General features: G+C 43.9%; 1 long non-coding RNA gene across 4 annotated transcripts; it reads left to right on the forward strand.

Moving 5' to 3' along the window:
• The first annotated feature begins 1,274 nt into the window (after window positions 1-1,274).
• LOC122376119 lies at window positions 1,275-17,315 on the forward strand. 4 transcript variants are annotated; one of them, XR_006255537.1, is made up of 6 exons: window positions 1,283-1,379; window positions 7,809-7,928; window positions 8,728-8,852; window positions 15,827-15,964; window positions 16,343-16,447; window positions 16,722-16,782. It is a non-coding gene; the product is annotated as an uncharacterized LOC122376119 (long non-coding RNA). The 4 variants fall into 4 exon arrangements; XR_006255535.1 differs by lacking the exons at window positions 7,809-7,928; window positions 16,722-16,782 and adding an exon at window positions 17,230-17,315 and having other exon boundaries at window positions 1,275-1,379; XR_006255536.1 differs by lacking the exons at window positions 7,809-7,928; window positions 16,722-16,782 and adding an exon at window positions 17,065-17,121 and having other exon boundaries at window positions 1,302-1,379.
• Window positions 17,316-20,860: the final 3,545 nt, after the last annotated feature.

A 20,860-nucleotide genomic window follows, 5' to 3' on the forward strand; every position in this document is an offset into this window, starting at 1 on the left:
CCCCTAGATTCATTTTGAATGCAAATATGTATGGGAAAATGATGCATGCTCACAGCGCATGCACACGTTAGCTCTTAAATATTATCAGTTGTCTAAAAATAGCAACTGAGCTTAAGGGGGGGCCTCCTGCACCACTCTCCCCTAACTGTTAAATTTCGGCCGAAAACAGTGCACGGTTTAAAAAAGAATCATTCCAATTACGGTCCATTCTTGCGGTCCTGAAATCGCCACTATTTCCGGCCTCTCCAACGCAACTCGTTGTCCAGACGTAAATATGCACTTACGCAAGGCATTTTGTGTCTCAGACGTAATTGAAACAACCCCGGAGCACTATTATATGGTGACTTGTATTTCAGGGGGTGGGTGCTCGAGCACCCCCAAAAGCAAAACCTCTAATTCTCCACCCCTGATCGTCAAAATTCAAACGGCGTCTCATAGCCTTGGAACATCTGTCGAGTTAAAGCTAATTTCAATGACCTGGGGGTCACGGATGACGTCACGGGTCAGATCAAAGCAAAAATTATCGGCATTTTTGTTTGTTTACAATTTAGGCTCTGACCGCCGGCTAACAGGTCCGATCACGCTCATTTTTGGTTTCCGCACTCCTTGCCCTATGACTTAGATAGGTACCCTAAGGTTACCTACCAAACTTGTGCTTTGAATTTTCAGGTTAAGGCCAGGTCATCTTAGGTCACGAAAATTTTATATCATGTATCTGTCCGATGTTCTATGGTCCATCTAAAAACAAAAGGTATAAGAAATGAAATTACTGAAATGCATAATAAAATGTTATCATATCCTACTCAGTATTGTATTTTTTTCATTGCTGCAGTATAAAATTCGAATCTAAAGCGATTTCTGCGTGTGTTTTCAACGTTTCCTGACCTCTGAAAATGTCTTAGAATGAAGTGGATGAGTATATTTGGACACATATACGGTTACCAATTGCGTTTTTTCCTCCACTTGTCTTAGGTTACCAGATATGGCGTCATATCAGTAATAACCGTCTATCTTCCTTTTTGCCATGCCTACTCTGTTGTGATCTTTTGTGCTAGATAATTCTACAATATTTAAAATAACACCTTTTGCTAGTAAGTAGAGAAGGAATGAACATGCGTCACTTCTCTGTCACCCCTTCCTCCGTCCATGCCCCCCCGGATTCCATGCCTGGCGCCGCCTCTGACTGCCACTGCCGCCCACCCCAGTCGCCGTGCCTGGCGCCGCCCCTGCGTCTGTCCTGCCCCCGGGCGGCGGCCGGTCGGCCGGAGCGAGGCTGGCCGTCGCGCGCGCGACCTCTTCGCTACCAGCGCTCGGTGAGGGCGGGCGGCACTCGGTGTGGTGACGAATTTTAGTTGAAATACCGCTGTTGTCTTTAAAAGGTAAGGAAGCGGATATTTTTGATCGATGAGAGGCGGTATAGGGCGCCGTGTTGAGCTGTTTTGAAAATAAGGTAGCATTTTGTGACCAGTACAAATTACGCAATAGCTGTACATTATGGACCAGTAGGTACAGGGACCCGCAGTTGCTACTGTACACATATATTACCAATTTAGAATTGCGCTATTATTTGCTAAGTTTCCACCATTGGAGAAAGGAAATGTAGTACAAAGTATGGAGGAATAACACATTTTTGCTCCTAGGACGTATGTTTTGTATAATTCCTCTTACCGCCACAGATATTCTTCCAAAACTACAATCGTGCTATTTTTCCGCGCCGGTTGCCTCCCCAGAGCCCGTCCTTGGTATCGCCTATAGCTTCCGTTCCCGCTACGTGAATGAAAGTCACGTGACTACTACAGGTTTGCGCTCAGTACTAACACACCTAGCCCGAGGGCCGGTCCGTAGCGGGGAGGGGTAGAACGCCAGAGCTCCAGCGCAGTGGAGGTGGTGGTGGCCCGTATCATAAAGAGGCAACCGTAAGCAGAACTACAATTGCCGCAGTATAGGATTATGATCAAGTTTGCTTTAGATGTATTGATTGACAAGAAATTGCAATGCTTATCCGATATAATAAAGCGGTGTCCAAGGCCTTGGAAGAACTATAAAACATATTCAGCAACGTATAAATTTCTGATACAGGCCATGACCTTTCACCTTGCCTACGGGGAGGACCGCTCAGGAAGCCACATACCAAACGAATCGAGGTCTCGCAGCGCAGCGGCAGACGGGGTGGATAAACCATCGCCAGATCTTTCGGTTACTTATGTTTCCAGAAGAAGGAGGGGAGGGGGGTGGAGGGTGAGGGCTGTTTTCAACCCACTCACCAATCCTTTCCTTATTAACTTATAGCTTACCGAAAAATGCAACACAATGGTGGCCGTCACGAGATGTAGCGAAGAGTGCCTCAGCCACACCGGTTTTGAGTAAACTTTAAGCATTGGAATTCAGGCCAGTGATCCTGAAGCATTATTTTATTTTTGTCGTGCATAAGCTGGGATGACGTGGTTCAAGTTAATGGCGAAGAAACGGTTTTAGTTTCAGAACATTTATGAGGCTAGTCGCGCCAAATAGTATACGTTTGTTGCAAAATGTCAAATAGAATGTTGACGTGCTATCCAGATGATGGAATTTATTTGACACAAGAAGTCAAAAAGTGGCATCATTAGTCATCCTGCATACCTATAAATCGATTCGTCATCTTGGTTCGAGCTCAATAGTTCTTTTCGCGGATGATCGGTTTCGTTTTCTTTCTTTTTTTTTTGGGGGGGGGGACAGATTATGAGCCAGTAACCACCCTCCCCAGTCCCCCAAACAACACAATTGTTGACAAATACTGTGGATGGCCTAAAAAAATGCCCTCAATTGTGTTACGTATGGGAGAATGAGGTAAGTTGAGCCGCTTTTTGTTTTCGTAAGCTACAGGCTAACTTACTGATCATTTTTCTGCGTTTACGGGTTGGACGGACAGAGTGGTGATTTGCGCATGTAATGGTGGCTAGAAATGTTTCATACCGCTTATTTTTGTACTGAAAAGGCTACGTCAAAAATCATCTTGCACGTTGCTCATCTTACCCCATGGGCGGGGTAAGCTGAGACACGTCGTGGGGAAAGTTGAGCTGGATAGAAAAAGCGAACGTTTTCTTTTCCCGGGCGCGGCGAAGAGTGGGCTCTTTTATTTACTCCATGGCATAGATACTTATGGCAAAGTTTTTTCCTCCATCAAAAAGTGACTTTTAAGCCTTCCAATAGCTCGTCGATTTTCTATCACGGAAGAAATCATTTTATCCTTCAGATAATCTGCAAATCACTTACAACTTTTGTAATCAACAAAGGAAAACAATTTCCTACCATTTTTATTCAGCAGAAACAAGCGCAGCTCAGTTTAGTTTTCGACAGCGGAGACAACAATGGCTTATCCGGCTCATCTTCCCCCAGGTGAAAATGGCTCTTCTTGCCCCACCCGTGGCCATTTTCGATTAATGACACCCGCTAAGGAAAATAACCATGCACCGCAGATAACAACCATCTCATTTTAAAGGCAAAACATGTCTTAGTTATCAGGGGCGATACCACATGTTACCGGGTGTTGAGCGTTAGAACGTTGCCGTCTCGCGTTAAAGACTGCAGCATCGTAAGCGAACGGCACATGGAAGCTCAAGTCAATTAGCGCCATAGGAGCTGAGAAACATGGGGTAGCTAAACTTGCCCCTTGGCTCATCTTACCTCACTCTCCCCTATTTGGGGCTCTCAACTTTGATTTGTTAAAGTTATTTGTCTGTTCATTATAAAAGCTGTCAAATTTGCCGTATCATTAAACTTTTATTGAGTTTGTATTTCACACTTATCTAAAATGAACAATTTTGTCACTGGCTTCTTTTATGAGTGGAATTGGATGGTCGCATGAATGAACGAATGAATAGCTCCATTTGAGCATCAGCTGAAATCAATCCTAAAATTTAATCTACCAGTCTGCAACGAAAAGGTTTGAAAACCAGTGCAAGTTAGGTGCAGTTTCTAATCTATGTCGTTTTTTATTAAGTGTCTCATAGCTCCTTAATATTGAGCCGCTTCTCTTACGATTCATTTTATGTGGTGCTTACATTGTTCAAGAAGTAGTATTCGAGCTCGTTGGTCTTAAAAACTGCTATCGAAGTAAATTAAAGTGTTTCGGGCTTCGGCACTTAAAAAAACAATCGATATTTAACCCTCACCCACTTAGGCATTTCTTTTCAGCGTCTTATATGTAGCGGAGGGGCGAAGAAATCCTCAGCCATTCATGAATAGCCAGAGCTTCGCTGAAAAAAAGAGCGAGCTGCTCGTGACGAAAGAAATCCGATGATTTGAGGGCCCTGGTCATCGCTGACGAGAGAAAGCCAATTATTTTTATGTCCTGGTCAATGCCGAGATCCTAGGTCACTGGTTGACCTCCCGGCTCCCAGATCAGGTTAATAACCCTAAAGCACGGAAAATTGGGTCCTGCTAGAATTTCTACAAGTGAAGTTTGCTGGGACTTGGCTTGCTTCTGACTCCGAATTTGCACTTGCTTTGATCAAAGATGATGTGTCAAAGCATTTGGGGTAGGACGGGTCACGCCAGATCACCCATTAGGCGTTCTGCCGGCTATCCATAGAATGTTAACCAGCACTTACAGCCTTGCAACATATTGCATAGGCACTATAACTGATACCCAAGTATGCCTAGTTTTCAAATGCTAAAATGAGTGCTAAATTTCAAACCAACACTTCCTAAAAACCACAGTAAAAAGGTGTAAATTTAAGGAAGTTAAACGAGATCATTTCAAGTAAATGACCTTAACCTGAGTTTCACGTGACCTTGGCACCCACAACCAGGGCTGCGGAGTCGGAGTCGGAGTCGGAGTCGGAGTCGGAGTCGGTCGGAGTCGACAGTTGTGACCGGAGTCGGAGTCGGAGTCGGAGTCGATTTTAGAAACCCGAGCCGGAGTCGGAGTCGGAATCACCGAAAATCTGTCGACTCCGCAGGCCTGCTAGGACTGCGGAGTCGGAGTCGGGAGTTGGAGTCGGTCGGAGTCGACAATTCTGCCCGGAGTCGGAGTCGGAGTCGGAGCTGGTTTTTGAAAGCCGGAGTCGGAGTCGGAGTCGGAGTCGCCGAAAATCCATCGACTCCGCAGCCCTGCGGCCACAACAATCAATGAGACAAACATTAGATAGTATATTTCACATGTTGTCACGTTGCTAATCACGAAACGACTATGGAAACACACAGATGTGCGCTGACTTTCAATTGCTATTCCGGCCTGACATGATCTTGAGAAAAATAATCACAGGTTAAAGGAAATTTGGTTCAGGGATTTAAAATTCTCAGACAAGATGTAAAAATTATAAGGGCTATTTAATTTTCCGGGAAGTTGTAAACTTGATTAACTCCAGGGCACCAAAGAATCGTCGCAATCCTTCGCTTTGCCGCGATTTATTGGTGAAAAACAGGGGGCGCGGTCTACTTACCTCTACTTATATGTGTGGCGAGGGCTAATATTCATTTTATCTGTGTTATTAATATGCAACAATTTCTACATGAACTGAGACCAGTCCATATGGGTATGTTTTTCTCACGAACAATGATAATATAAAAAACAATGCGAATAAAACCAAACGTTTCGGACAACAACGTGCCTTCGTCAGTGGAGAAAAATAAGTGTATAGGTTTAACATCGATGAGAACTATATGCGGCACCGTCTCGGTCTGGCCAGCCGGGTTGCCGATAAAATACACAAATGTTTATAAGCTTCCATGATGTGCTTAAAAACTGCTGAAAATATATCTTAAAAATAGAAATAACTACTTCATCGATTTTATCGAAAGAAAACATGTATGCCTAGGTAATTACTTATTTCTTGCCACTGACTGAGGCACTTTTTTGTGCGAAACGTCTGTTTTATTCGTATTGTTATTGTATTGTCATTCCCTGTGAGAAAAAAGGATAACTCTAGTCAGTTAGTAACCATAACAGCGAAACAGCTTAATGTAACACAATTCACTGTGTATACGAAGCCTATACAGTGTCCCAAAATTGAGTTTTGTCATGGGTGTCAGAGGGGAAAAATACCCACCAAAATGGGGGGAGGTAGAAAACTGCTGATTCGATTAGATCTAAAAGGAGTGAGAAACAACAAAAACATGTATTTTATTCTAGGGTGTAGAATGTTTGATGCTAAACCTGGCATCCACACAACTGCTCCTGGTAAAAAATCCTAAGTTTTCTTGGTTGGGAGTGGACAATTATTCTTAAATATTGGTGGTAAGAGTGAAAAATGAATTTAATTTGGATGTCGTTTCCCACCCAAATCGACAAATTTTGGGACATTGAGCCTATAAGTCCCTAAAAATAATCCTATTTACAACTTTTAAAAAGATACAGCTTATACAGCTTAGGCATATAATTTTTTCTGCATTAAGATAATTTTCATTTATCTCCACAGAATATGGTAAATTAGTGCTGCTGAAGTTCGCTTTCGAAGCGTCTCCTCCAGGCATTCCACAGCTCTCGTGCCATTTTGGATCACGGAACATGGCTGGGCGCAGGACAGGCCGTCTGCGAGCTTGGACGGACCACGTGACCACCTCCTCCCCTCCCCCTCACTCCCGTCCCCTTCCCCAGCAAGGCGTCCGATCTAACCGCGCCCCAGGCAGTCGGCTCGGTCCGACCCTCCCCTGGTCGAGCCACGGCCCGGCGCCGCCTGAGTTTGTGCCGGGTGCAAAACTGGAGCAGTAACTAGCACCGGAACTAGTAGTCAGCACGACCATCGTCAGATGGCAGGAGTAAATGGAATAAGCGTTTCCAGGTTTCAGAAGGAATGGGGCAGGAAAAAGCGCTGAAAACAATGTTTTGCTGATATAGCCATAAAAAGTTCACTGAATTAGGAGAGCAGCACATCAGTTTAAAGCCCTTCAGATGGTGGTTTTAATAAGTACACAATCATTTCCCAATTCGCCTCCAACGGTGTCACAGGCAAAGAATACGCTGAAATACTAGTGTGTACAGAAGCAACTGCGGGTCCCTGTACGTAAAGGAATGATGTAATATTGTATTGTATTGTATTGTATTTTACATCATCGGCACTCTTCCACTCAAGGTGGCTATTCCGAGCCCTCGTCAAAACAGTAAGCGCGTTAAAAAGACACATAAACAGTTAAACCTGCAAAAGTATAAAAGCACGCTAAAACTAAAAGCACAGCTAAAATGTTTGTATGGTCGCCTATCCATCTATCTAGCTGACTAGGTGACTTTTAATACCTTTCTTAAAGCGCGGACCAGACATGACCTGAAGCTCCGTTCCTATAACATGTTCGTTGTACAGTTTACACGCTCGCTGCTTAAAAGTTCTTTGGCCAAGGCTGGTTCGAACACGCGGTACATGTAAATGACCGGACTGCCTAGTCTGGCGCTCGGAAACATCTCTATTGTACGATATGTCCTGTCGCAGTACCTCAGGCTCACCCCTGCTAATCACCCCGTGTAGCAGACATACGTCGTTCATGTCAATCAACGCACTGACGGGGAGCCACTCCAAATTCCTAATCACGTCGGACACATGATCATACTTCCGTCTGCCAGATATCACTCTGGCAGCAAAGTTTTGCACTTTCTGTAGTCGCTTTAAGCTCGTTTTGCTGGCACAGCCGAATACCTGACTACAATAGCGCACATGTGACATGACTAAGGCGTCCAGTATAGTCGGAAGTACACTTGGAGGAAGCACATGCCTGGCGTGCATCAGGCCGACAAGAACGCCTAAACATTTGGTGACGATATAATCAATGTGTGGTTCAAAGGTCAGTCGGCTATCAAAGATTACACCTAGATTTTTAACAGTTGACACCGGTTGCAGAGTCTCTCCCAGGAACTGCACTCGGACCGGATCCCTCTCGGCAGCCTGTAGCGCCGATCGGCCTCCGGCGACCATCATCTCGGTTTTTGCAGCGTTTATCTTCATGCCGTTCTGGAGAAAGTAGGTGGCCAGAGTGTCCAGGACACCCTCCAGTGCAGTCTGGATCTCTGGCAGCCTCTCCTTGGGTCCTGAATTGCATATTGGGTCCTGATATTGCATGAAAGTTTTACGATGCAGTAATTCCAAGTTCATTTATTGGTGATAAATAGCAGACATTAATAAACAGTGTATCAGATTTGATAACTGAAAGGCATTTTTATATTCGATGTAATATTTTCTTATAATATCTTCGTTATCATATTTACGTGTCTCAAACTATGCGACTGCGCTATGTTTTTGTTTTTAAATAATAATTTCAAGTATGTTTTATGGCTAACGAGGTGACAAATGTAGCCAAGAAACTGTCCGGAACAGCTGAGCGTACCCAATTTTCGTAACGATATTGATTTGTTTCCAGCTGATCCACACCTCGAATTAACGGACGCCGGTGAGAACAGGGCGCCGGAGGGCATGTTGCGTCACGTGACTATTAAAGAACTTCTCCCCCTCTGGGACGACGGTGAAAACAGGGCGCCTGGGGCGATTTGATCAAGGTTCGTGAAATTCACACGTGATGTTTTACATGTAGAAGGCCCATGAAGCGGGAGAACTTCCAAATATCACGTGACTAATATGCCCTCCGGCGCCCTGTTTTCACCGGCGTCCCCCCTCTGTATGCCTTCCACATGATATATGTCACGCGGGTTGTGCGAGTGAATTTCAAGAGCCTTGATCAGATCGCCCCGGGCGCCCTGTTTTCGCCGACTTCCGAAGTCACCACGCCCCAGTGGTTGACTCGATGCCTCTCCGGTCGTTTCAGTGCCGGCCTGTCTGGTCAGCCGTCTGAGGCGGCGCCGCCACCCCTCTGTCGCCTGGACGGCCACCGGAGAGGAGTCGGGCCCCGCCACCGGTCCCGCGTCCCATCGACCTGTCATGCTCGCAACGGTGAGTGCCTGGGGCGTGATATGATCAACTCACAACTGCGTGTCTGTGTACCCTTGTTATGAATTCTGCTGTCTTAACCCTCTTAGTGGCAGGCTCCTGGCTACCCCTATTAGTGGCAGGGGGGGCTGTTTACGACCCCCCCTGATATCTCGAGATCTAACAGGCCGATTTTCAAAATTCAAACTGCATTGGATTTCGCTCAACGTGATCAACATTTCTAAAAAATAAAAATTAAAAATGTCAATAGGGGGTAGAGGGGGGTAAAAACGGGCAAATTGCAGATACATTTTAGACTGTTTATCACGGCCAGGTTTCCAAACCAATCTTAACGCAACTTTTGCCGATCGATAGCGAATGAACCAGGAATTCACATGGATCCTAAAAATATGCATTTTCAAAAATCATAGGCGGATACAGATCATTGAGATTGGGGGTACACAAAAAGTATAGTAAATAAGGTTTTTGTTGGTACTGTTTCTAAAAAGGGTGGTAATGGTCTTGTTATCTTACAATTTTCTTATGAGAGAACGACTACAATTGTATTGGTCATGCATAGGCGGTGTCAGGGCACCTATGTTGGGAGGTAAAACATAATCCCCCCTTTTTGGACGCCTGGATCCGCCTATTATAGCAAAAACGTGTCAAAAGAGGATGCACAATAACTTTGTATATGTTATCACATGATACCTTTCATTCACTGTTCGTAAAAGTGGTGCATACAGTTATAATACATCAGCATCGTGATCTTCGCCCAAATGACTCGCTTCACGAATAGGACCCCCAATTCCCAGTGCTCTGGAGCCGCCCCTGGTAAAGTTTTGAACTTGAAATATCAGGGAATGTGCCCAATTTAGTTTTAGGAAAAGTCAGAAAATTTCAGCATCGTAGCTTCAGCGGTTTCGGAGATATTCCCGAGAAACCTGAGGGGTGGATGAAAACAACCCCCCCCCCCTGCCACTAATAGGGTTAACCCGCGCCCCGCTGGGGGGGGGGGAGCAAAATCTGCCCCCTCCCGTTTTTCACCAATAACTTCTAAACGCGTTACGCCAGCTACGTCAAACTTTCAGTGCCTTATCATACATTAATGTAAAACCTTTCCTGAAAATTTGAGCGAAATCCGTCGGAGATTTTTCATTGAGAAAATGACGTTTTAGTGACGTCATGTATTTTCGCCGAAAAAACAGCAAAATTTCAAACGCCGCTAACTTCTTCATTTTAAAAGGAATTAAGACGTTACAAAAAGGTTATACGTGATTCTACTTTGTCTATCAAATGGCTGTCTTGGTTTTTTGAAAATTTTGGATTTTGGCCCATTTTTTTTCTTCAAAATACTGACTTTTTTGGGATAATGATAAAATCCAAAATTTTGAGTGTATCGAAAAAACCGGAATATATGTCAGAGAAGTTATCTATGTGCACCTACATACCAATTTTTAAAAGAATCGGTTCAAAAATGTGGGAGTTATTCAAAATTGTATGACGTCACGACACAATTTTTTGAAAAATATTTTTTTTGAAGTTCTAGACCATGTACGGAAACAAAAATAGCACCATACGATTCGCCGTGAAAGACTGCATCAGATAGGCACCTTTTTAGGCCTTAACAACCAGCTTCAAAATTTGACCTCACTTCAACTGACCTTGACCTGAAATTCATCCAGATGTGATCCATATCACTTATTGAGTGTGCCTATTGAATTCTATGAATAAAATGACTCATAAAACATGTGTCGCACATGCCCTTTTCTATATATCGTTTTTGGTGACCTGACCTGACCTTGACCTTTTGGCCTTTGCATGATATTGTATGCAACGAATATTGTCTTGGTAGCCTAAGAACACGTTTTGGCCAATCAGTCTCAGTCCATTCTTCGGCAACTAAGGTGCAAGGCCGGTACTGTAGAAACTTGCATTTTGTACCCTTGATCTGACCTCTGACCTAGTTAAGCAAAAAAGTTTGGGCTCTTAAGATCCGCCTTGTTGAGAGCTCTCGAATCCGTTTTCCCCGTCTTTCTACGACCATTGGTTCGGAAGTTAGGGGGGCAGAATCTGCCCCCCCCCCCCCCCCCAGCAGGGTGCGTATGGCTGAATAGTCCAGCGGGGCGCGGGTTAACAATCAGTTCTTCACCCGCGCCCTACTGGAAGGGGGTGTTTGAACACCCCTCCCTCTGTGGTTTTTCGCGAATATCTCAAAAACGGCGGTTCTACCTCAAACAGTTTCAATGTCTGCCATAGCTACACCAAGTGACCTATCGCTTTGAAACTTTCAGAGATTGCTAAGAGCAATAGTATTTACAAAAATATATTTCTCAGAATTTTGATATAGATGGCCAAACATGGTCTCGAGAAATAAGTCACAGGTCAAAGGTCACTCTGGTCAGCGTCACAAAATTTTCAGGGTAGGTGTAAAACCAACTCGAGGGTACTGGAAGTTTCGTCGCGATCGGTCACTTTTTACGCGAGTTATTCGCGAAAAACCGAAGGGGGTCCGTTTGACCCCCCCCCCTATACGGGCGAGGGTTAAGCTGTCACAACCTAACAATTCTTTATTTTCGCCGTCATATTTCTCCAACGCTGCATGTAAAAGGCTGCCAATTGTCGACCAAAGCTATGTTTTATACCGGCCGCTGGAGGCTTTGCGGCGCAGCATAACTTCAGGCGTCATACGCTAGCGACATCTATGAGCAGGATTGTAACCACGCGGCGCAGCATAACTTCAGGCGCTGTATGCTAGCGACATCTATGGGCAGGATTGTATTGATGTGGCACAGCGTGTTTTCGGGTGACGGACAAAAGTACGTATCGCTAAAGTACGTAGGACAAAAGTACGTAAGCAAAAGTACGTAGGATTAAAGTACGTATCGCAGAAGTACGTACAGTATAAAGTACGTATGGACAAAAGTACGTCAGGGACAAAAGTACGTATCGCAGAAGTACGTACAATATAAAGTACGTACTACGTATGGACAAAAGTACGTCAGGGACAAAAGTACGTATCGCAGAAGTACGTAGGGTATAAAGTACGTATGGACAAAAGTACGTCACGGACAAAAGTACGTATAGCTAATGTACGTAGGGTAAAAAGTACGTATGGACAAAAGTACGTCACGGACAAAAGTACGTATCGCAGAAGTACGTAGGGTTTAAAGTACGTATGGACAAAGTACGTCACGTACAAAGCCTACGCATAGCAAATGTACGTAGGGTATAAAGTAGCCTTGGGCAAGACGCCCCAGATAACTTATTTTGCTACATAGGTACCTTTTTTTGTCTTACATCACCTGGAAGGCCAAATTTGTGCTCAATGTGTTCTTTGGACATTTTATTTTAAATTCCACGCCTCAAATTCATTCACTTATGATCGGACTCCCAGCTAGGAAGTGATTTGTGAAGCAACTGCAAATGGGGCATTTTGCCCCAACCCCAAGGCAAACCGCCCCACGGCCTGAGGCAAGAAGCCCCATCCTCCACTAGATTAAAGATTGAACATGGTAGTTGGCTAAATCTTATATGAGAGGTCCGTTAGACCGCTGGAGGCACGGCACTGAAGGTAACACCTTCCATCCTATCAAGTGTTCAGCTATGACACTATTGTATGACCAGGTTTTTCACCTGCCTCATAAGGCCAAATAATAAATTAACCCTCGCCGGCACAAGGGGGGGGGGGGGTGATGCAACCCCCCCCTAAGGTTTTTCACGAATAACTCGCGTAAAAAGCGGCCGATCGCGACGAAACTTTCAGTACCCTTGCATTGACCAATTTTACACCTACCCTGAAAATTTCATGACCCTGACCCCAATGACCTTTGACCTGTGATCTCTTTTCTGTGACCATGTTTGGCCGAAATCGCGGTTCGGCGCATGTCGGCTCGCATTAGCCGCGCGTTTGCAAGCTTTTCGTGGTTTCAAACGTTCAAACATGTGATTTGATGTTGCTCCCATGCATTAGGGTGGGTGTCAAGGTCACCTGAAGGTCAGGTCAGGTCATTGACCTTTGGTGACCTCGGGTGACCTCGGTTCACTTTTTCGAGTTTTACATGTTTTTAGGCTAGTTTTTGGACCTGAATTCGAATTTAGCAACCATTTGAACATTAACGAAGTAGTTTTGGTGCTTTCGTAACATGTTACGAAGCTATCCGAGGCGGTTGACACGTATTACGAATACCCGTCACAACCCCTACCGGTTGACCTGACCTGACCTGACCCGACCTGGTCTAAATGCTTAAAGACATCATCTCTGATCAAAACTAACACGATATTCGTGATCAGCACCCCGGAAAACCACATACACTGACGCAGCCACACTTTACGACTTTCTAACAGGTCCCGATTTTCCCGGCTTTCGGGTCATTGACCTGACCTGGAAGGTCACCCGATGACCTAGGACCTTAAAATTGGGTATCATCGGCTTCCTCTCGTGACGGGCAACACGCTCGTTTTTTCCGCGAAGCTCTAGCTCAATCAGGGGCCAAACGCGAGGGGGGGGGGTCGTACCACCACCCCCCCTTGTGCCGTCGAAGGACTCAAAATGGCCTGTGCCGGCGAGGGTTAATGCAATGCAAATCAGTTAACAATATACTAGTACTTCCCTTGCCATACAGTTGCTGATAGAAACACATATAAATGCATAGAAACTTGCTGTTCGCCAGCTACCGAACATTAGGAAGTGGGTAGTCCGAACAACACACGAGGTAAAACGCCCCATGGGGCTTTTTGCCCCGCGACCTACTGGGGCGTTTTGCCCCATCACGTAGTTCGGTCAGCGAACAACGCCTTGCGCTCCAGCAAGACATAATTTAACACCAACCAACCCGACATCATAAGCGTTAGACAACAGTGGTTCAAAATACATAAAAGTTGTTAACCTGATGGTGATGTGGACCACAAAAGAACGCGATGATGTATAATCAGACAACCAAGCATAAAAATCACTCAACAAACACATTTTTGGCTATATCTCCCTAGAGAATTATCACAATTACTTTCCAGTCTGCCCATATAATGAGCATATAGTGCACATTTAACAGAAGAGAGGATCTTTCCCCAGAACCCTGCCAGTTCCGAGAAACATCGGTGAGGCGTTTTACCTCGGCGGGGCGACTTGCCCCTGTCTACCCTACGTATGGACAAAAGTACGTCACGGACAAAAGTACGCATAGCAAATGCACGTAGGGTATTAAGTACGTACCCCACCCTTGGGTTAAGTTGATCAATGTGTAATACCTTTCTTATTCTTTATTTAATGAGCATTTGTTACAAGGCATAGCAAAATTTCTCGATGAGTAAATGGGTGAAATGGACATAGCTATATTATTTGGTATATGAATTTATCATGAGTTCCCTGTTAGTATGGCAACAGAGCAGCAATAAAGAAAAAGTGGCTCAACTTAAGGTCGTTCTCCACGGTACATGTTTTGCGCGTTTTTAATGACGTTTTAACGCTTTTTTGATGTTTTGCGAGTTTTTCATGATCCGGCGTTGATCTGTACCATTAAATTACACGGTGCCATCTCCACGGCGGAAGATTTGTCAAAAATCGAAAAACGAGTGGCTTCATAAAATCAAAAAACTGCAAAACTCGTAAAACGCGTCAGGTTGTGTCATGCAAAACTCGTAAAACCTTTAAAAAACGCAAAACTCTCATTTGTAAAAACGCGCGATTTTATCCAAACATTTGGATCGAATGAAAGTTTTCCGGTTTTTGACAAGGCTAAGAAGGTAATCCTTCTGCTATTAATACCATTTTACGGTGAAATGGATGCAATGGAAAGTGTGGAAAGCGATGAAACGCAATTTGATTAAGCCAATGATCGTGGCAAGTACTCAGACAACCATACCAATAACTTCTGTTGCTATTCCAACGATGTGGATGTCAAATAATTACATAGTGAGTCTATGGATAACAGATATTACGATATCAGATCATTTCAGATAATTGATAATTAACTGATGTCATAGCGGTGATAACAATAGGGTAACGTGATGATACCCCTTTAACTATCTTTACAGCGAAAATCGAGGGGTTAATAGAAGCCGTGCGCCAGATGCCTGCCCTGTGGGACAAGAGGGCCACGGCATACAGCGCACGAAGGGCGGAGAAAGATGTTCTTTCTCTGAAATTGAAATTTTTCTGAAATTGTAATTGTTCTGAACGACTGACAAACTAAAACCGTAAAAAGCGAAAAACTCGCAAAACTCGCAAAAGCGTCTGTTAAAAAGCGAAAAAAGCGCAAAACTCTCGTTTGCTAAAACGCGTAAAAACCGAAAATGTTTACACGTGGAGACAGTACTTTACACTACTATACCCTACTTTTAGCATACGTACTTTATACAATACGTACTTTGGCATACGAACCGTACGTACTTTTGGCATACGTACTTTTTACACTACGTACTTTTGCATACGAACTTTTGCAAACGAACATTTGCGTACGTACTTTTAGCATACGTACTTTATACACTACGTACTTTTGCATACGTACTTTTGCGTACGAACATTTGCGTACGTACTTTTGGCATACGTACTTTATACACTACGTACTTTTGCATACGAACTTTTGCGTACGAACATTTGCGTACGTACTTTAGGCATACGTACATTTTACACTACGTACTTTTGCATACGTACTTTTGCGTACGTACGAACATTTGCGTACGTACTTTTGGCATACGTACTTTATGCACTACGTACTTTTTCATACGTACTTTTGCGTACGAACATTTGCGTACGTACTTTTGACATATGTACTTTATGCACTACGTACTTTTGCATACGTACTTTTGCGTACGAACATTTGCGTACGTACTTTTGGCATACGAACTTTATCGCCTACGTATATTTGCGTACGAACATTTGCATACGTACTTTTGTCCTACGTTCTTTAGCGATACGTACTTTAGTCCTAAAATCCGTGTTTTCATGTCCAAGTCCCCATGCCCAAGTGAGTGACTCGATGCCTCTTCTGTCGTTTCAGCATTGCGTTGTGTGATCAGCCGTCTGGGGCGGTGCCGCCACCCCTCTGTGTTCGCTGGACGACCACCGGGAGAGAGAGAGAGAGAGCGCGCCCCCGGTCCGGTGTCGGACCGACCTGTCAACAAACAGACTCGGAACGGTGAGCACCTGGGGCGTGATATAATCCACTTTGTGACGGCCTACCCGCGACAGGAATTTGGATGTGTCTTCATAATCTGTACTTAAAGGCTTAGGCTGTGGTACTTGTCAGTGTGGCGGCGATTATTTTGTGCGAATTAGTTTTTGGTACATTGCTTTGTTTTGAAATAAAATGAACAAATTAATAGAGTGAATGGGACGCAGCGACAAGGGGTGTGACACTACTTTGTAAATCATATTGCAGTCCATATTTGCGATCGCTTTATCAAACAATCGTCGACATAATCACCATGTATTTTTCTTCATGTTTTGTTTCTTTTTCTTGCGGTAGGGCGGCTATTTTACTTCAATTTATAACATCGTGTCATTTCTCCCACAGCTCATGTGCGGCAGTACGTGCGTCGCCGTTGGTACCGAGACTGGAAACGTCCATCTGCCGGTCAAAACTGGACTGCGGCCGACGGGAACTCCAGATCTCTCACAGGTATGACATACACCTATACTTATGAGTGAACTGAATTCACACGAAGAACACTAGATATGGGCCACGGCAGTTGTTGCGCCCTAAAACCACAATTAACTTACACATTAGATCTGGGCGCCATATGGCCATTGCAGTCGGTGCACCCAGCAGCCCCATTAAGCTAGATAAACACACCTTTGATTGTCACTAGGCTCTAGCTCTTTGTGTGTGGCAGGATTTGCAGAATTTGGTATGCTGATTCCAGTGTTGTTTTTATTTCATGCGCGCCTGGGAGCTCGCGGGTTGGTGAACCAGCTTGATTGGGAATCTCCGGCGACCTCACACCTGGACGAAAGATGAGTGTTTTTTTTTCTGTCCGAGCTCTAGTTCGGACTAGTTCTAGTTCTACTTCTACTACTAGGACTAATTCGAACGCTAGTTTAGAACGAACTAGTTCTATGGTGTGAAACCAATACAAATGTTACATGAACTTGCGCTAATTTCGACCTGGCTCTGACAGTTCAGCTCACATCCACCAATACTTTGAAATTCTTACTGCTTTTTGTTCTCATTTTATTTCATATTTTTCTTTTCCATTTTCTTCTGTGTTTACTAATTCCTCTGTACTGTTGTTTCAGGCTTGCATCGCTAGAGAGATGGTGGCAGTGCTCCAACACACCTCCGCCTCAATCTATACTCAAAAGATAAGTCTGCTCCAGTTATTTTTATTTGAAATGAATGAAATGTGGCAAATGCAAACTTTGCACGAGATCGATATTTATTCCTTTCCACTCTTATTTCAGGTCCACCAAAGACGGCTGGTTCGCCGATGGCGGCCCGACCGCTCTAACACACCACCGGGACCCGCCACAGGAGTCGTCTTACCAGGTGGGTCGGTGCACCGATGTGAGGCACTGTAACTGTTGTGACATCAATGCATTGTGTTTTCTAAGGCTGCTCCACTCTAGACTTTGCCCTTGCGAGTTTCATCAGTTCATCATTTTTTCACTGTCCTCATAATTGCGAGTCTGCGAGTTTTCTCTGATAAGACTTTGTTCTTGCCGATAAGCGGCGCAATAAGTATCTGCTTCAGTAAGGAAGCGTTCCCAGAATGTATGTAGCTCAGTGCATCCAACCTGCTTTTTTTCGAAGTTTGCATAGTTTACTTGAAAATTAATCTGCGTTTGACGAATTTGCCAACCCAGCTTTGATGTTCGGTCTGGGACGGAATATCAACAACGACCAGAATATGTTTGAAACATGATCCAAAAAGAAGTAATGAAAGAAACTGGTATTACAAGTTATATAAATTTCATGCCTCAAACATTCTCAAACTTTACTAGCAGAAAAGGTTGCGATATATTACCCACTATCCAGTCGGACAAAGTTAAAGGAAATGCGTTTTTCGGCTACTAGTCGTTTATTGTTTTCGTTTCAATAAACGACTAGTAGCCGAAAAAACGTACGTCGAATTACAATGTCTAGTCGTAAAAGCTTGAAATCATACATAGTTCATACAAGGAAATAGTTAATTTTTAACCTTCGTCCCAGTGGGGGGGGGGGGGATATGTTACCACCCTGTCGCGTTTTTTGGGTGTGAATAAAAAACCGCGGCGTGTAACGCCGCGCCGCTTGGGGTAGCTTTTTGTACATCAATTTTGGACAAGGTGTAAAATTTTTTACCCCAGGTCATGTCAGGTCAGGTCACCAGGTCAAGTTAACTGACCAAGCCTAAAAAAGTTTCCAATCATGTCCAGCCTGCAATGTTTGTCAGAAAGGTTTTAAACTTGGTGGATTGCATGATGTTATGGGTGCCTACAATTTTTATATCTCGGATTTTTTATATCCGTGACCTAAGGTCAGGTCAGTGGCGTAAACTTACCATTATAAGTCAATGAAGAAAATGGAAATGCCTCTAGGATCCGTGTGTACGCATAGGAACAGTCCAAATATTTCAGAATCACAATTATCTGGACCACCCGTGACAACCAAGGTGTCTTTTTTTTTTGCTGATAGCCTCTAGAAAGGTCATCCGAGGTCATTTGAGGCTACAAACAGATTTATGCCAATAACTCTCGATTGGAAAGAGATAGGACGCTGGGGATGGTCTCATTGTGTTTGTCTTGTTGAGACGCATCGAATGATATGCAACAAGACCTTTTCCGGTCAAGACCTTCCGGTTTGACGTTGACCTGAGGTCAAATTTTCATGTTGACCTTAAAAGCTCAAATAATAGTTTATTCGACGCGTCTCGGCGAGAGGAATACGATTCTGGCAATCGAAATGTTGTGGCTTTTTTAAGTCAAAAGTTATTGTCGAAAAACACATTTCGTAAAAACAGCTATTTTTGGAGTTTTTGCCCTCTGGGGGCTAAACCGTTGACCTAAGGTCAATTTTGATAATGACCTTATGAAAAGAAGATTTCAAAAGCTATCGATTGTTTTTCCCTGCGTTTTTCTAGCTATTATAGTTCCTGAGATAAATGTATGTTTTCTGAGAAATATAATGACATTTGGCAAACTTTGACCTTTGATGACCTCCAGTGACCCCAATATTGCTTTAAGATGAAAAATGACCAAAATACATACTCTCAAATGTACGCATTGAGAGCTATCGACTGCTTTTTACCGCGTCTTTCTAGCCCTTTTAGTTTTTGAATTAGAGGTGGGTGGTAACATATGCTCCCCCCCCCCCACTAGGGCGAAGTTGGCTGAGACCGCCACTGGGGCGCGGGTTAACATGGGGTTTTGAACTGAAATAGCAGTTTTGTAGCTTTTGCTGAGACTAACTAGCACAAATCATAAGCTTGTACGGTACGATCACCCTAAGCAAAGATATTCAATTTCCCGTTCCAAAAAGAGTGTCTTACGCAGGAATGTGGTGTCTTAGAAAGGAATGCAGCCACGTCATCGTCAGCCAATCAGCATGCTGCTTACAGCCATTGCAGCATGGGTAGGTTTGAACCACGCAATGTGATTGGTCAACGCGTAATCAGCTTCCGCGTCAAAACATCATTTTACGTAGAATATAGTTTTTATGATAGCTCTTTCTAGATTAAAGTATAGAAAATAATTGTTTTTACAAAAAGGTTTTATTTTATTTTCTGAACATTTTTAGCATACAAAAAACATAAATCCGTAGCAAAATACTAATTTCAGGAAAGTGAACTATTTCCTTTAACAGCTACCGGAGCAATGACAGACGACGTCGCCGGTGTTAAAAAGAAAATGATGCAGACAATGTAGACGATAAAAAACATTACAGATTACAGCATAACCCACGTTCTTGTGCCAAAACCCTAACTCGCAGTCTTGTATGTACACTCGCAGACTCCCACGTGCATGCGCGGTCCAGTGTGCGGCAGCCTTTATTATGCCCTGGGGTTAGTGGTGTCAATTTCAGAAAACGTATGTCCAATGTCCGTCCAATGTCTAATACTTACGTCGACTGTCCGTCCAAAAATGTCCAAGCTAGCCATTTGTCCAAAGATGTCCGATATCTGCGCAATAGTTTACACTCAACACCGTTATTTAATTTGCTTTTAATGTATCGTTACCAGCTCAAAGTGTTAATCATATCGATAGCTGAGCTTTCTAAAAGGCAATCAATGTTAAAAACGATTACTTTATAAAAATGTTGAGGTGTAGCAAGCGATTGTCCAAAGTTGTCCAAAGCCTGCCGTCATTGTCCAACCGAATTCCGAATTGGACATTGGACAAAATCGGAATTCCGAAGATTTAAGTTCCGATTGACACCTCTACCTGGGGTGTGACCGTTCCTCCGGATGTGACGCCGCATGTTACCACGTTTTGCACAAGCGTTTTGTGGAAAGCTTGTTTATAATGATATAACGTTATGCATACAGTGTATAATATTATTTTTACGTATACAAAATAAGAATGTTAATTTAAAACAACCTGATATCCGATTTTTCCAATTTTACTTATTTCAATTCGTCAAACTGACAACAGGGTGAAAGCCTGAAGCTAAACAATCTTAAACTACTTATAAAGGCATTTGTCAAAATTCATTACCCAAGCTCCGCCCTTTCTTGTATCTCTACGCAGTGCTGTATCTTTGGCATATGGGAGTCAGGTCAAAGGTCTCAGGTCTGGTCACCAGATGTAATCTAAGGACATTTTTTCTTGCGACAATTTAGGCAAATTGACGGACAATTTTAACCCATGCTCAACTACATAAGCCCCTAGCTGGATACCATTCACTAATGGGGGAGGAGTCGTTTACTACCTTCGTTAAAGGTTAGGTCAAGGTCAGGTCAAATGGGGAAGTCTGATTACGATTCGGATCAATAGCGAACGTAGTGCCGAGTAACCCGGCACCGCCTGGGCTATTTCCGTACCCACGACAGCCTGGGGGGGGGGGGGGGGTCGGATCCGACCCCCCTGTTATCTCGAGAACCAATTGTCGCATCGA

Source organism: Amphibalanus amphitrite, unplaced genomic scaffold, assembly GCF_019059575.1.
Source record: "Amphibalanus amphitrite isolate SeventyFive unplaced genomic scaffold, NRLGWU_Aamphi_draft 002024F_arrow, whole genome shotgun sequence".
Lineage (NCBI taxonomy): Eukaryota > Metazoa > Arthropoda > Thecostraca > Balanomorpha > Balanidae > Amphibalanus > Amphibalanus amphitrite.